The sequence below is a fragment of the Chroicocephalus ridibundus genome, chromosome 13, assembly GCF_963924245.1.
Source record: "Chroicocephalus ridibundus chromosome 13, bChrRid1.1, whole genome shotgun sequence".
NCBI classification, from domain to species: domain Eukaryota; kingdom Metazoa; phylum Chordata; class Aves; order Charadriiformes; family Laridae; genus Chroicocephalus; species Chroicocephalus ridibundus.
The window spans coordinates 1,569,735-1,586,278 of NC_086296.1; the positions used below are offsets into that span (position 1 = coordinate 1,569,735).

The 16,544-nt window shown below is 39.2% G+C and overlaps 1 protein-coding gene across 4 annotated transcripts in view; it reads right to left on the reverse strand.

Annotated features, from left to right (window-relative positions):
* ARVCF (ARVCF delta catenin family member) overlaps positions 1 to 16,544 on the reverse strand; it is a 273,582-nt gene that overhangs the window by 237,302 nt on the left and 19,736 nt on the right. For 2 of the 4 annotated variants that reach the window (XM_063350849.1, XM_063350850.1), the window contains exon 3: positions 15,734 to 15,816. The exons of the other annotated variants lie outside the window; for them this stretch is intronic. The gene's annotated coding sequence lies outside the window, so the exon portion shown is untranslated. The remainder of the gene's footprint in view (positions 1 to 15,733; positions 15,817 to 16,544) is intronic. 4 annotated transcript variants of the gene reach the window in all.

Genomic DNA, 16,544 nt, shown 5'->3' on the forward strand with positions numbered 1-16,544 from the left:
CTATAGGGAGAAAAACTGATATATCTTCTCTTTCAAATATATTAATTTTACAATAGAACAAACGGTTCCCAAACTTAAAAGTTAAGATCTTGAATCATTCACAAAACAACCATCGTGCTCCCCTTCTATTTTGCTTAGTGGGCAGGCTGTGCTTGCAATTATTTGCAGAACAGACATTCATGTTATTCCAAGCATAAGCTATTGTTATCAATGCAAACAAACTTTAATATCCCCCTCAAATTACATTTGCATATGTATATAATAAATATATAATATATAATAAATATATGTATATGATAAATATACATACGCATAAAAGTCAAAATACTCGCTGTACGGTGGAGCACCTTAGTTCAAGCAATGAGGCCAGATGCACCAAACAAGTCTGTAACATTTTGGGTCAACACATAGGTAAAATTAGTAGACTAAGCTATATGCTATATTGCTGGATAGCTGCACGGACAGAAGTGGGGCGGAGAAAAGCCTTTTCTAGAGCACAGTTAGTTTTCCTAGAGCAGCACGCACAGCAATTCCAGAGAACAGGAGCGTCCGGTGGCCTGCTAGCAGCCTGCTGAGTGACCACTGCGGGTCTAAGCTCTCCCGCTGCCCCATTCCCAACCTCAGGGCTCATCAGATGGACACTGCAAGCTTGGGGAGCAATAGGCCATTCCCAGGAAAACGGCATGCTACTGGAAAAGATGATAGTGAGCAGAATAAATCCACTTTCAACCCACAGCCTTCACGCTCTGAAGAGGCCTTCAGCAACACTGGGGGACAAAGGCAGGACGAAATCTGGCCAGCAAATACACACTGTTAGCCTGCAACAGACAACCTAGACCAAAAGCAATACTGCAGACACAGTCACAGGTATTTCATTGGTAAAGAACCACAACCGAAGATTTTCTACTTTTTCTTTTTTATTTAATACTGCTTGCCTTTTCTTTTTTCTTTAATCAAATTACAGCATTACCAGGTTACAATATCAAGGGTATGTCAAGTCACAGGTCTTGCAGAAGTGAATCTCTTGTGATTTCTGCACGGAAAAGTAGTGCTGCAGCTCCCCCAGACACAGGTGTCCTTTGCACTACCTGTTTAAGAAAATACCCTTCAAGGTACCAGAAGAAAACTAAAGGCCATTGCTATTGTAAAACTAATCAGGATCTATTTTCTCATTTGCTAACAGGTAAGGGAATTCTTCTCTTTGTAATGATTATTTTGAGTGCCTCTAATCTCCTTTTCAGTGATTTTTGGCAGAGCTCCTTGCAGATTCAAGGCACAGAGAACACATAAAAGACAGAAAAACACGCATTTCAAAGTGCAACCACATATCTTTAAACAATCTGTCTGCCAAATTTAAATTAAATATGTGAAGACGTTACAACAAATTTATGAAAGGAATAAAAAACAAGTTGAAATCAGATTTCATCCATTGGTCCAAAGCAGTTCTAGTCTAGCCTTGTTTCGATTTGTCTTACTCGCTGGTATTTGAGGATATAAAATGCACCTGCACGTTGAGCCTACCCTGGGACAATCCTACAAAGAGTAATTGCAACCCAGTGACCTTAACTTGACTCATCTCTTTGGAATTAAGTTGCATTAACTGCATTCTGCTCAGGAATATCTGCATGACCAACAGAATTAAATGGCAGTCCAATGAATTATCAGTCTCTAACAGTCTTTTGAACAGTGACAACCAACCAACGGATTCATGAACTTCCAGCTAGGCCCCTGATCGAGATTACAATTTGGGTTGCTTTATCATATTCTCTCCGCAGTACAGTCAGGGCATGGGGGGGTGGGGGGGATGGTGTGTGTCAAAACAAAAGGGGGGAAAAACCCAAAACCTCTTCTTACCTGTTGCTTAAAAACTAACAGAATAATTTACTGAGATTTAGGAGGCTTAGGGCTGTGACCCTGGAAGCAGCTGGTGACAGTGGTGCAACTGGAGCTGGGAGAAAGACTAAAAATATTCACAAAAATGTAGCAAAATAAAAATAAAAGGCTACTACCTGGAGTTGCAACTGCAAGAAAGAAGAGTGACAATGTGGCTTGGTAATTCTCAGATTACTGGATTCTTTCTCTCCTGGGTTCTGCGCCTTTCTCCTTCAACTGCCAGCCCTTCCCAGCAGTTCTTCTTCTTGACCTCACAATCCATGAATAAAACAGTTTCAGTCTTGCACCCTGTCATCCATTCATCACTCTGCTAAGTCCCTTTGCTGGCTCTGTTCCCCAATTTATGCATCGTAAAATTCTGTACACGTTTAACAGAGCAGCAATTTATAAATAGCTTTTATTACACAAGGCAGGCTTGATGCTCAAACTGGAGGTCAGAGATACTGGCACTTAATTCTTAAACTTTTCCATTCTGCTGTTCCTCCCAATTTCTCACAACTAGCTATCCTCAAAGAAGAATGTTAATGTTGATTTCTAATTATCTTTTTCTCTTTGATGAGCCCGCTTGTTTAATAGTGGGCAATATCTCTTTTCATCTATGAAATATTAGAAAAATGAAGAGACGAGGCAGTTACCCCCACACTGAGTCATAAATCAGCCACAGTTCTACTGCTCCTGAACTCCAAGGCACAGATTCCCACAGCAACCTATGGATTCTTTTTCATAGTATCATTTTGCTCAGCTATATATTCTGAACATGGGAGAACCAACTGTAAACAACAAAGCGAATACGCTTCAGTGTTAGACTGAACTGAAGCGGGGCCACTGAAAGAGCAGGTGAAGCAAAGGATCAGGGTATGGATTTCACATCTAGAAACCACTACTCGGTACCAGTAGATGACAGCCTTCTTGCATCCATCTATTATGGCTTCTTGCCATACCCTAAAATACCCTAAAATAGCTGAATAGTGGTGGAAACAAAGAGTCCACAGGGGGAAAGAAGTTGTACGCTAATGTCCCTCCTCGAGAAGATCTTTGTAACAGTTCTTAGGAATAACAACCTCTTCCTCTCCTGGCTTGGTTCATTCATTCTCTGGCTTACCAGTCCATTGTGCAGGTGTTGCTGTATTAGATACAAGTTCTCCCCGCAGTACAACCACTTGTCACTATGCTTTATAAAATTAATCCAAACCTGAGGTTCTATAGTGAAATTATTTTATAAGTAAATTGTAGAGAAAGCTGATGAAGAAGCGTAAGAACTCAAAACACTTGCTACTCAATTACCATGTTCAATGCTACCTAAAAATATTAAATTATTACTGCTGAGCACTCTGAGACCAGTTTGTTAAGACACCCACTAATATGAATACTTGACCCTGCACTTAGGTATTTAAATCTTTTTAAGGTTCATAGCCCACCCGTCCCGCCTTGAGGTATAATCTGACACACGGCCAAGAGGGAAGGCTGTTTAGAGCTCTAATAGCACAGAAACCCATTTGCAATTGCTCTTTTCATTTGCCCTCTACAAATCAGTCAAGGACCCAAGCTCTTGAAGAAATACTGCTAAATTGGACTCTGGTATTACTACAATTGCTCAGTAGCAAGGCTGCAAATGGAAATAATTCTCAAGGACTAAGAAACTTCAGAGCACCCCAGTAAAAAGACTGACAAAGAGAAGAGCAGGAAAAAAATGTGAAGAGAGTCTCCAAGTGCTGGTTTGTGCTCAGCACGTGCTGAGCCCATCCTCCTCCCTGGGCTGGCTCGTGGGGAGAGCTGGTGACACTCCACAGGTGTCTCAGGCACCATCCTCTCTTGCACTGCCTTCAATTTGCACATTCTTCTCTCTGGTGCACGCAGCAAGATTGTCATGCGGAGCAAAGCAGAGAGCACCAGAGACGGCTCACCAGCATCAGGGGAGTGTTCTCAACACTGCAGGTCATGTGGGGAAGTAGCAAGAGAGAAGGCCATTGTGAGCAAGTTCTCCCAAAACTCCATTTCTCTTCAGAGACAAGGAAAAGAGAAGGGTGATAGGACAACAAGGTCAAGCATCATCAGGTTCCATTAAAGTTCTCACAAATGTTCTTAAATAAGGGTCCGTAATCTACTGCTTTGAAAAGAGGAGCTATTTGTGCTATTAGTTTTGCTGGAAATTAGGACAATTCTACCTAAAAAGCATCTCCAAATCAAATAGAAATATTTGACAAAGTATAAATTTTGACAAAATACAAACACTAGTTATTTTTTTTAGGAGGAAGCTCAATACATTTAAATATATAAAGCATCATGGTTGTGACAGAAAAGGATTGGGTTTAGCAACTCTTTACCAATTAATTCCAAATTGAGGATATCTACTTTAGAGTGCAGATGTGCGGTTCTTTCCCATCAAGAGGTCACACATTCAAAAAAGGCACACAGAGCAATATTATTATATAGTCCTACATTTTTTCAAAGCTTTGTCCCAACTCCAGAGTGATCGGCGGTAGACAGTGAGCACGCTAATGCATCTGTAGTGGACTGCACTTATCAGGCTTTTGAAAATGCTTCATAAGGTCATCTACCAGGAGCACAAGTCTCTAAACATTCCAATTTCTTCTGTGCAAGTTTTAATTCTTTTCGGGCATGTTAAATATGCATCCATGTATTACTGGTCTCTTCTACCAATCTACTCACTGATATTGCATCTAGTAGAATAAATATTTGCTTTACAGAAGGTATTGCTGGGTAGTTACAGAGCACCTCAAACACTTGGCAACTATCAATTACGCGTTGTTGTGCAGAGATACTATTTTTCCTCATTTTGTAGATCATGTCATTTAATTTCTTAAAGAGGTGGAATAATTTAGGAGACTTTGTCTACAATAGGAATAACATGCAGCTGTTGCAGTTGCTGTATCCAGAAATCTCTGTGCAGCTGATAAAGGTAAGCCTCATAACCATGTACATGGTATTTGGTTATTATTTTGTAAACGTCTCTCTCCATTTTAGAGTAATACTCTACACATAGGAGACGGCCCCGTCAGAAACATTACACCATAACTGATAAAAACCAAAGGAGATAGGGTCCAAAATGCAGGTTCCAGTAGGCAAGAAAAGCAATAGCTGAGATTAATTCCTTAAGTCCCACGACTTGAACAGACTGCAAAGTTCAGCAACTATATTCAAATACGATGAATGCCATAATTATGACTTCAGAGATAAGTGGAAATATTTTGAGAAGCAGTAGTTCAAGTAAAGGCATATTTAAAATAGGGAGTTCTAGACTTTACCTACTATAAAACAGTCTTAAGGGATTAACTGTACCTGTGTTTTTAGTTGTTTGTCTGATATATGCTGTTCTGGAATTAAAGAAATAAAACCTCCTGTCTTAACACACTACCATTAATAATTGCTACTATAAAGACATGAAACTCTTCTCTCTGAATCGAGGAAGAACTAGTGCCCAGGTGTTTGAAGGGAGACTTCATTCTCCCCCAGAGACCTGCAAAGCTGGGGACTTCAATACTTGTGGTGAGTATCAATGATTAATGCTGACTATAAAAATAACAGAGAACAAAAGTAATTAATCCTTTCCAGGTAGCACAATTTTCTCTGGGGTTATTGGAAGAAGGAATTTAAACATTATTTCTGCCAGTGTTCAGACTTTGATTTCAAATTATGCCCTATAAGGGTGAAATTTGTGACAAGGAACAAAGCTTAGGAAGATGGAGCAGAAGACAGAATGAATGTGAAGAGAGAAAGGGATAAAAAGATTTGTTGTAGAGCTCTTTGAAGGAGAGAATAAACAGAAGCTTGAGAGAAACACTGAAGAAAGGGCAGTCACCAGTTGGACAGGAAAATCATGTAAACATTATGTTGATAGACCAAGGGAAGAAGTGTCAAGGACTTTACAAGAGATCAGGGAGAGAAAGGTATGAAGTATAGGCACAACAAATTATGCTTTTGCAATTGAGAGGGCAGTTTGAGTTACAGAAATAAAAACGAAGCACTATCAGAAAGCAAAGAGCGCCTGGGCGTTAGAAGAAAAGACAAAAGCACAACGTTACACAACTACCACAAAAAAACCCAAACATATAAGCCCACACAAACCCTGAGGATCCTAATTAGAGAGAACAGGGCTGACCCATAGTCCTATTTTCTTTCATATATTCAGCCAACAAACTGCAGAGAATTCCAGCAGCTAGAATAGACAGTGACATTTTAAGTCAATGAGAATCTATTTTACTCTTCCTCCCACAACACAAATGAATAGTAGTGCTAATGAAATTCCACTCCTATTATAAATTGACAAACACAATCCTGCATTTATCCCTTCCAGCAAAATTTGCCTTTTAACAAACTCAAACTATTCTGAAATACCCCGCGGTCACAATATGACAAAACAAAATACCACTCTCTCCTGCGCTGCCCTTCTTCCAATTAACTTGACTTTAGTGGATCAAGATAAAATATTTTCTACTGTATCTTACACCTACAGTTTTGGATGACTCCTACTAAAAGATACAATTTTAGTCACAGACTTTAATACAGTCTGGTTATTTATTTCACATTTGGTCAAATGTTTCTGACTGAGGATGGATTTCTGCTTTATTACACCAAAATAAATTGCTTTAAAAAAACAAAATAAATTCCCCCCCCCCAAAAAAAAAAAAAATCCATACACACCGGTTTCCAGTGCTATCTTCTTCAAAATGACAAGGAATTATATTATATGTAAAAATTAGCAAAAGTTTACATAATAAAAATAACTGACTGGATTTTGGACCAAGGTACAAAGTATAATCTGTGCATATTTTTATTGAGAAAAATGAGAGAAAATATTCTTATTCTTTTCTTTTTAAATGAGCTTCCTCAGAAGGGTTAGATAACCTTTTCGTATGTAATTGCGGTACACTAGGAAAGAAGCCCTTTGTATCTCAATCAGAAGGATACAGAGAAATAATTCTGTGTTTTCTTTCAGGCAAAGAAAGAAATAGCTATAATATTTACTGAGCAGGAGAGAAAAAAAGAAAAAAAAAAAAAGAAGAGAAGAGTGTTATGCTGTGAGCTGTGTGTTCTCACAAGCGAGGCAGGGTGTGAGCAGCTCCCATGCCCCGGTGACGCAGTGGTCTCCCCTGCCCTGGCCGTGTCACACAGCAGAAAGGCAGGCCAGAGCCCCCACATCCCAGCTGAGATGGGAGGCGGGCGACTGGCCATCGTCAAGTGCCAACAGCTCCACGGCACCTGTGGGCCTGCTTGACAAATTCCATGGTGAGGAAAGACTTTTCCCCCCCCAGAAGTCTCTAGTTTGTATGTAACCCTTTCCTTCCATCCCTGACTAGTTATGCACCCCACTGAGGACAGTCAATAATCTGCGCAGCCTGAACGCTGGCTAGCACGACACATCTACGAGCAAGCTCTCCCAAATTTGAGAATTCACATTGGTATCTGCTATTATTAAAGATAATAAATAAATGCAGCATGTCAGCTTCAAAATCCAACCTATTTTCTGTATTTACCTTCTTTCAACATAGCTTTAATACAAACTGAATGGCATAAGTGTTATAAATGTCATCATTCTTTATAAAAATAAACAGCTTTTCCAGCTGTTTTGTGACTACGTCCAGACCTGTACTACTCCATGCCTAGCTTCCACCATCACACAGACACATGCTTCTAAGAAGAGTCTTCCAAATTCCTTTCTAGCATTTGCCTTCATCCTCCACAAAGTTAATTTCAATGAAATGTGGCCTATTGTCCAACAAGACATGACTAGTTCTGAACTCCAAATAGCTAAGATGCCATGAAAAACCTAGAGAAGCTTTGTGTTAACTACAAACTCCTTGGCAAAGATCACCCTTACGTGTGATGAGTACTGTAACACAGGCATATTTACTGCAATACACAGTTCCAAGGCCAAAGAAACACGTACCACAGAAAATCATTTCAGTAACTTTCCCATATATAGCCAAAGGAACTTTCCCATATAGACAGCACTATATGGATTTCTTTCCCTTTATCATTGTTGTCTTTACTTAGTGAGAGATGCTTTGGCCTCGGCTCTTTGGAGAAGAGTTATGCATGACCACAGAACTCCCTAGGAAGAGTTTATTACTTTCAGGTTTTGGCACTAACTCCTTCAGGATCCTCTTTCCACTCTCAGCTAAGCCCTGGAAAGGTGACTGCATTGACAATAGGGGGGAAACAAGAGGGAATATTTGCAGCTGTGAGTCTCACCGTCGCAAAGTAAGCTCCTTTCCTAATCTGCCTCGATATGCAATTCAAATTTACTAACATCAGACAGATGAAAAATCATCCTCCCATGATCATCTGCTCCTCTCCTTCTAGACTGCACAATTCCCTTTTCCATTTTATTCCTTTGATTCAGTTGAGGACCATTACTGCTGGCAAGTATTTTGGACAGGAAGATATCAGCCTCTAATACTTAAAAAATAATTACCTCTTTCCTATCCACTTTTATTTCTATGGAAAGTATTGCTAATGCTCATTTGAAACAAGTTTTTCTTTTTAGGTAATACATGACCATGTAAGAAGGTTCGGTGACAATGCCACAGCAGAGAGGTGGAACAGCTGACAGCTCCAAGAGCAGTTAGGCATCCATAAAAGAGCTGAACTTGCACATTTTGACGCAGCGAGATCCATTATGTTGCAAGCCTTTAATAACATTTTCACAAGCCTACAGCTTCAGTGATTGGGGGAGAGGCATCAGGCAGCCAAAGACAGAAATAAGTCAATGGATGAGTTGCATATATATATTTCCACCTGCTGGCAGAAAGTGTTTACACAACAGTAGTATGCTTTTACAGTGCTTTAAGTCTGGAATAAATCCAATAAATCAGTGGAGTTTTCCTTGGTTAAAAAATAAACACAAAGCAGCATTTATCCCACAATGTCACTGGCACACAAAGATCATTATAGAAAGTCTGCTTTTGATAAGGTTGTATATCTCCAGATCTGGGGCCCTAATGTTAGTCTACCTGATGTATAATTTTTATTTTTTTTTTAATTAACAACCGAGTGCTACCAGTTTCCCAAAACTGCAAATAATGAGCTTAAAATTACTAAACACAGAAACACGTTATGATGCTGTTAATCAATGCTCAGCAAAATAAGTATTTTCCAGCTGATGTTTGTTTGAAATTAAAAGGTGTTCCAAGCCAGGACTCAGAGGAACAAGCCCGTATTCACCACAAACCACTGAACTGCTGTAACGCGGAAACAACTGTTCTTGTTTCTTCAGTGCTCATTGTAGCAGAGCGTGGTAAAGTCAATAGCACAGTTGGAAGAGGCCCTTTCCAAAACACTAAAAAAGCCTCCATTGTCCATAAACAGAGTAAATTAATCTCTGTTCTCCATTGCACCAACAAGTAGAGTATTTCCAAGTACCGACACCACACCCCCAGCCTCACTAGGGCATTTTCCCCACATTGTGCACTCCAGGCTTCCATCTGATACCACTTTTAATACTTGAGATTCACGATCCATCATCGGTGGGTTTTATCAAGTATACTCCCCATGAGTTCAGTGTTCAAGTCCCAGACAGCAGTGGGAGCTAAACACGTCATGGAAGAGGAGAAACTGAGTCACCTCTACTGCAGCACTGTTCAAGAGGCATGAAGAGACTAGTTTACTAGATAGCAAACTCTAACATTCTATGCTCCTTTCACAAAACCCTAGTTGAAATGTTGAAGTCTCCACTTTCTCTCCCTTCTGACCTTGATGACTTCTGTGACAGGGCTGTTTTCAAACATATTTCCAAACTCAGCTCTGTAAAAAACCTTCCTGAAAGATATACTATTGCATTAACACATGCTGGAAAGCATCTAGCCCTTGTGCTGCCCCCTGTATCTATAAATACCCAGAGACTGACGTGCAACTACCAAACCAAATCCAAACTTCCTCCAAGAATGCTGAAAATTTCCTCTCTGTCACCAAATAAAGTATTACACCTTTGTGCCAAAATAACATCCCATACACATACATAGTAAAATGTGAAAAAAAATACCAGCAGATATTTTCACAAATGCCTAGTGCCAAGAGAAGAAATTCTCAGGAAGCACTGTGCTCGATTACAGCATTATGAATTTAATCTTCTGCCATAGAATCATGGAACAGAATCACAGAATGGCTTGGGCTGGAAGGGACCTTTAAAGGTCATTTAGTGCAGCCCCCTGCAATGAGCAGGGACACGAGCAGCTGTCATCCAGCTCACTGACTTCTGATTCTCTACAGCTATCTTAAGGAGAAACACTTCGGGAAAGCAAAAGAATTACCATACAACAGGCTACAATTTAATCAGACGAAGGAAAATGCTGAATGTCAATGTAAGAATATGCTAATGATCACTTTAATGAGATAAATATGCCCTCATATCCCCCATCAAAAATGCCCGAGATCCATCTCTGCAATGGTAGGCAGCAGCTGCAAGAAACTGTCTCCTTTCTACTGATGTGGGCGATGCTGAAGTGGCAGCGATTCCTGGAATTCCAGTGAGGCAGAAGAGGAGGAACAAGCAATGCCTTCAGCTTCCGAGATGCATCAGGGCACATTTCCCTCTGTTTCTGAAGGCGCTGTTTCAGGGAAACAATCCCTGCCAGAACTCTCACAGGACAAAGCACCTCCGCAGTTCTGCGAGTGTAACCCTCCAGATGGAGGGAAAATTCAGCTTTAAATCTAAATGGCAAAGGTCATTGTTTTATTAAGACTTTAATACTCTTGACATTACTATGTAGGGATTTTAAGAGCCTATTTCAAAATTTAACAAAGTCATCAGGTTTTTAACAGGAAGACCCTTTAAGTTGTACAAGGACAAAGCCTAGCACAATTCTTATTGACAATTTTGAATGAGTTTCTACTGCAAAGTTGGTAAGTCAGTTTTGGAAGATTTGTCCATGAACATCCCTGTTGAAGCCAACAGCACCAATTTACACACCATAAATAGGACAAAGTAAACTTTTTAACACCTACAGAAAGAAACAACAATTTAAAAAGTCACCATGGCATGGTGCAGCAGTGGAAAATGGCTGCATTTCAATTGCATCTGTATCTGTTCTGCAATTTAAAGTTAATTGATGAGGATACATTTCGGGGGGGGGGGGCACGACATATGAAGGAGCAGGTATGGTAGGATGTTTCTAAGTTAACGCTTTATATTTATTGTTTAATTCTTTTCATCGTCTAAGTTTCCTTTATCTGCTTGGAAGGAACTTTAATGGATCTAAATAAAAGGAGAAAATTTGTCTAACATTTACGCTTTGCCGATTCTATTAGATGTTGCCGTAAGAAGTGTAAATCAAGAGATTGAGTCTTAAAGTTTTATTCACTGTAGTTTTAACAGACCATGCCAGTATTACTCCAGTATTGCCAGAGATGTCTCCAAGAACACCGGGTGAATACTAAGAAGGCCTACCGTGACTTGTGCTATGGAAGTACAGATTAAATCCTAAACTTTTAATCTCCCAATTGGATCCACATGGGGAAACTCAGTATGGCTTCAGGGAATTTGCCAGCAAAGACACCACAGAGCAGTTACACCGTATGTTTAACCAGAATGGAAACATTCGCAGATCTTAAGGATCAGAAGTTACATGTTTGTTTTCAATACTAAGGTGTGCAAAGATGAAGGACGCTTTTTGATAGGTGTACATTAGCATGTTTCCACATGCATATACTGTGTACAGATTATCCGTCTTTTGTGTCTTTTTTCTAGAACAGCATACAAATTTTGAATACTAATGCATTTCAGATGAAGCAAGGTTTCTCTGAGCCATGAAGTAGAAAGCAAGAAGACACCTAATGAAGTATCACACAGACTTCAGCTACGTGAAAGTCCACTTTCAAGGCCAACCTTATCCAGGCAATTCAATGAAATTCTACTTCAGACAGATAAGTACTTTTGCAAGGCTTTTTACTAATAAGCAGGTTATACGCGCCATGTCAAAAAAATCGATTAACTACACCCTACTAAAAAAAACCTGCCTGTTTTGATAATCAGAATTCCAGTAGTTCTGATACTCCCTAAAGTGACTTATAATTTATTAAGCCCTACCTGATCAAACCATAAAATACAATTTGTGGTATTACAACCTGTCTTCTGTTAGTGCATAGGTAGCTGCACAGTGAACTGGAGGAAAGAAAATAGCCTCAGCTTGCTGTGCCGCTGCTGCAGAGCGCCAGGCTTGCCCTTGCCATTGGCACCACCGTCCGGAGGAGACCTGAGCTCGGAGGGCAGCGGCTCCAGCATCACAGCAACCGACAGCCCGGGCCTCGCACAGCTCCACGGGAGGAGTTCAACTCCAGCTGCCTGGACCGCACAGTCACCCATAAACCATGCCAGGTCATACGCAGCACCCAGGCAAGTTCCCCAGGCTTTTCAACAAGTAACCATTTTTAATTTGGAATTATAAAATGATTCCAAATGAGACTATCAGAAATACATGCAATTAATAATATGTATTATATGTAAGAACCCAACATTCCTTTTTAAATCCACTCAACAAGATCAAAAGCACTAGAATTCTGTGGGTAATAATGAAGGCAAAGTCAGGAATCATCAGCAATTCTGCAAGGCTTTTATGAGCATTAACTCACGATAATCACGTAGAAGTAAATTCTCAGGCATACAACACAGAGTAAATCATCAGACTTAGTTTGTAAACCATGTCATGCAGAGACAATAGTTGAAGTTCAAATTCAAGACAAATAAACTTGGTGTCAGATAAACCAGATAAAAATAATTTCCAAGAGCTACATATGAAAAACCACTAATTAATGTCTATGTATAATATACACTACATGGAAGGGAAATTCCTTTCTGAAATGACTTAGCTCAGATTTGTTTATGCTGCAAATGTTTATAAACCAAAATGCTATCTTTCAGTCATTTGAGTATTTGGGTCGTATGTTGCACTTCCCAAGCGTGACAAAGCATCCAACATGCCCAAGACAATTTTATAATAAACTTAACTACAGACAATTTTTTAAAAAATAGCTTACTTGCAAGAAATATCAGCCTATTAAGTAGGAGTTTGATTAATCTAGAGCAATCCATCAATTAAACACGACAAATTCATCATTCTTGATTGTTCCAGAAAAAATGGCAGAAACTTGAAATAAGCAAACATTAATCTACGAGCAATGAATTAGGGAAAAAAAATTAATTACAAGGAAAAAATGTTTATAACAGAAAAAACCCACATGTTCTGGACAGCTCAGGTCTGAAATCTGGCAGCCTGGAAAATGTTTCAAATCAAGTCAACTCCATTTTGCACACTGCAATTAAAACTGACCATTTAAATCACACAACCACAGGTCTGGAAATATCTGTTTAGTATTAATTTCTGAAAAGGCAGGTATTTTTAATGTTTGGCAAATCATTTCTGGGCAGCCATTGGCTAGAAGCTTTTATGACAAATTCACTTGTATCTCCTGGGGAGGAGCAGAGAAATTCGTAATGAAAGTTAGTGCCTAGCAAATACAGTATCTTGCTCTTTGAAATCTTCACCTTTGAAAAAAATATTTACTCTTTTTCTTAAATGACATTATGAAAATGCCACTAATAATATTATATCAAGCTTTCATTAAGAGTTGAGAACTAATACACAGTTTTGAAAACTCTACATCTCTTCACAAAATCACATGCTTTCTCTCTAATCTAGATTCCCCGTTTAGATGAGCAGTAACATCTGCGACTAGAATTTAGCCATGTCTACCATTGCTCCAGTAAGTATTCATCCTGCAGTTCTCCATTTCTTGTCTCGCAAGAAGGCACTCTGTCTGTTTAGACCTACTCCTGCATACAATATAATAAAACACACTGGATGATATAAGCAAAATAGTTATAGATAACCAATTTTTATGGTGCAATGATTTTCAGAGCCGCAGGTATTTAAAAAAAAAAATAAATCAATATGCCAGAGTAACAGAAATGGTTAAAACTTCTGTCTCCTACTTAGGAAATATCTTTTTTTCATAATCAAGTGGTACAACAGTTACTTAGTCTTCATGTAACCCCAGCTATAGCAGACTACTATAAGCATGTTTTGAAAGAAGAGGAAAAGTCTTCACATTCAGACAGTATAATGTTACTCCCACTGAAAGCCACAGAAATTCTGCCGCTGACCTCAGTGGGAGTAAGAGCAGTTCCAAATGGCTCCAACTTTTCATATTTTGCACCAACACTTCTATTGCAAAAAAAAATGCAATTCTATTTTATCATTAAAAGCCACAAATCAATAACCAATCAAAATAAGCCTAAAATTGTTTTATAAGTGAGCAGTCTCAGCCAAGGAGTTGCACTTGTAAAGGAACTACCCAGCATTCTGCAGGGCTGACAAGCAATAAATTGAGAGCACCATCATTCTGAAAACACATGGCACTCCTGATGAAGGGTGACATACTCCTTAAGATGAGTACACAGCACACCTCACTTCTGAAACAAGCAAATCAGTCTTAGTCATGAACTCTGTAAAAAACATCTTTGGTAATGACAGCACAATTACTGCTCTTTCTTCAGTGTAGAAGGAGCAGGAACATTTTCAAAGTTGTACATTCCTTTACTTCACAAATATGCTGCAGAATAATAACAGCTTGCACGTCTATCTACAAACAGCATCTCATTTGATTGCCTGCTACTTTTTTCCTAATTTTGAACATGTAGTGAGGCTGTTTGGTAAGAGGTTAACTCCTCCGAGTTCTTGTCGCTTTATTCCCTTTCACCCCTACAATTATTTTCCTTTGCTCTAAATACTACAAATTTCACCTACGGATGACTGTTACGGTGAAAAGTCTCCTAAAAAACCTCCCACCGCTTCTATATTGTTTAGGATATTAAGAAGCAGTAACTTTCAGGTTTGCTTGTACTGTGTAAACCGTATTCCTATCTTTCACCCAAAACTCTGCTTTCCCTAAAACGAACGTAGAAACAGGCCATTAAAAGAAATTAAATTAGAAAATTAAGGCTTTCAAAAGTTTGAATTATTCTATCGATTTTATTCATTTAGCAAGTATACAACTGTCTTCTGGTTTTTGTCATTTAAAAGATGAACTTTTTAAAATTATATTCCTTTATCCCAACGTAAATGGCTTTTCCTTGTGTAAGAACACTTCTGTCTGGTCAGTTCTCGCAGGAATGACTTCCCAAGTCATCAGAGGTCACACAAATCAATAAATTGCTTGGTCTTTGACTACGCTGACGATACTGTTCTGACAAGGGCCCTTCACTTAAAACCAATACGTCAGCAGAAGGGTCAGATGCTGCATAAAGCCAGCCATCCCATCCCACAAGTAGAATTTATACCCGTGTTACAGTCACCTGCCACAGGTTCCCGCACAGAGAGCTCAGAGAACCACCACAAATGAAGTGACGAACCAGAGTGGCTGAGAGCAGGCAGTGAGGACGGGGGAAGCCAGTTCACCTCTCCTCTAAAAGTAGGACAGCAGCAGAACAAAACATTTTTAAAAGGTCCATTTATAAAGTTTTGGAAGTTTATTATGAGTTACATTATATGTAGTTAATTATTCTACATTTTGATTATGCAAACGTTTGGTTTTATGCAGTGGCTTGCTATTGCAAGCAGACTAATTCAAACTCTTGCATATTTTAGCCGTGCTCAGTTCAATAGTCCTACTGTTTGAGAAAAAAGCCACTAAATACTATTACTATAAAAAGAATTTAATCTTTCATCACTTTATTGTTGGGTAAAGAATGACAATTGTGAGACTGGAACAGTAAACAGCAAGAAGGATTAAATTAGAAATAATTTTGCCTTCTAGATTTCACAGACATGAACATGTGGAGTTAATAAAATACAAATATAAGTAAGGAAATTTTGACAAGTCTTACCACCCCTTTCAGGCAAGTTGTTAGGCCCCTTTCCTTGTTCAGAAAGCACAACTCGCACACATAACACAAAGTTATGGATATCCCTGAAAAACATAAGAGACAGATCAAACTCTGAACAGAAATTCTGTAACTAATGTGACTAATGCCTTGTTGACCTGAGCAATGGCACAACTCTACACACAGCGCCGCAGCCCAAACGCTTGCCAAAACTGCCCTGCTATCCCTAGCTCAAACCAGCCAAGTCAAGGCTTTCATCAGCCTCTAGAGTTCCCGCTTCCTGAAATCAACGTTCGCGGTAGAAATTCCTTATCTGGTTTGAATGCTCTAGTATGCAGCCAAGTTTCTACTGAAATCTCTGGATCACTAAATCTAAAAATCATTTGAGTGTACAGTAACAAGATGCAAAATAGCCAAGATGTTTCTCCTTATTATCTCTTTGCTTAAATATATTTTTTTCTGGATCATACGCTTGATTTCAATGACTTAACACCTGTTACGTACATACAAGAATGGTTTCTATACTGGGGGGTGTAGGTGTGGGTCACAGTCCTCAATGAAGAGTGCTCACACGCAAGGCCCAACCCAAACCCACTAATACCAGCAAAAAATTACTTACACTCAGATCCATAGAGGTATGTGCACTCAATGCGAAAAATAGCTTTTTATATCAGAGAAACCGACTTATTTTTTTTAAGAGACCTGAAAAATATGAACAAAGCTATCTGCAGACTGCTTTTACGAAGGAAGACTTCGGGGCTTTTCCCCATTTTTGTAAACCCAGTCACATCTGGCTGCCTTACAAATCCCATAT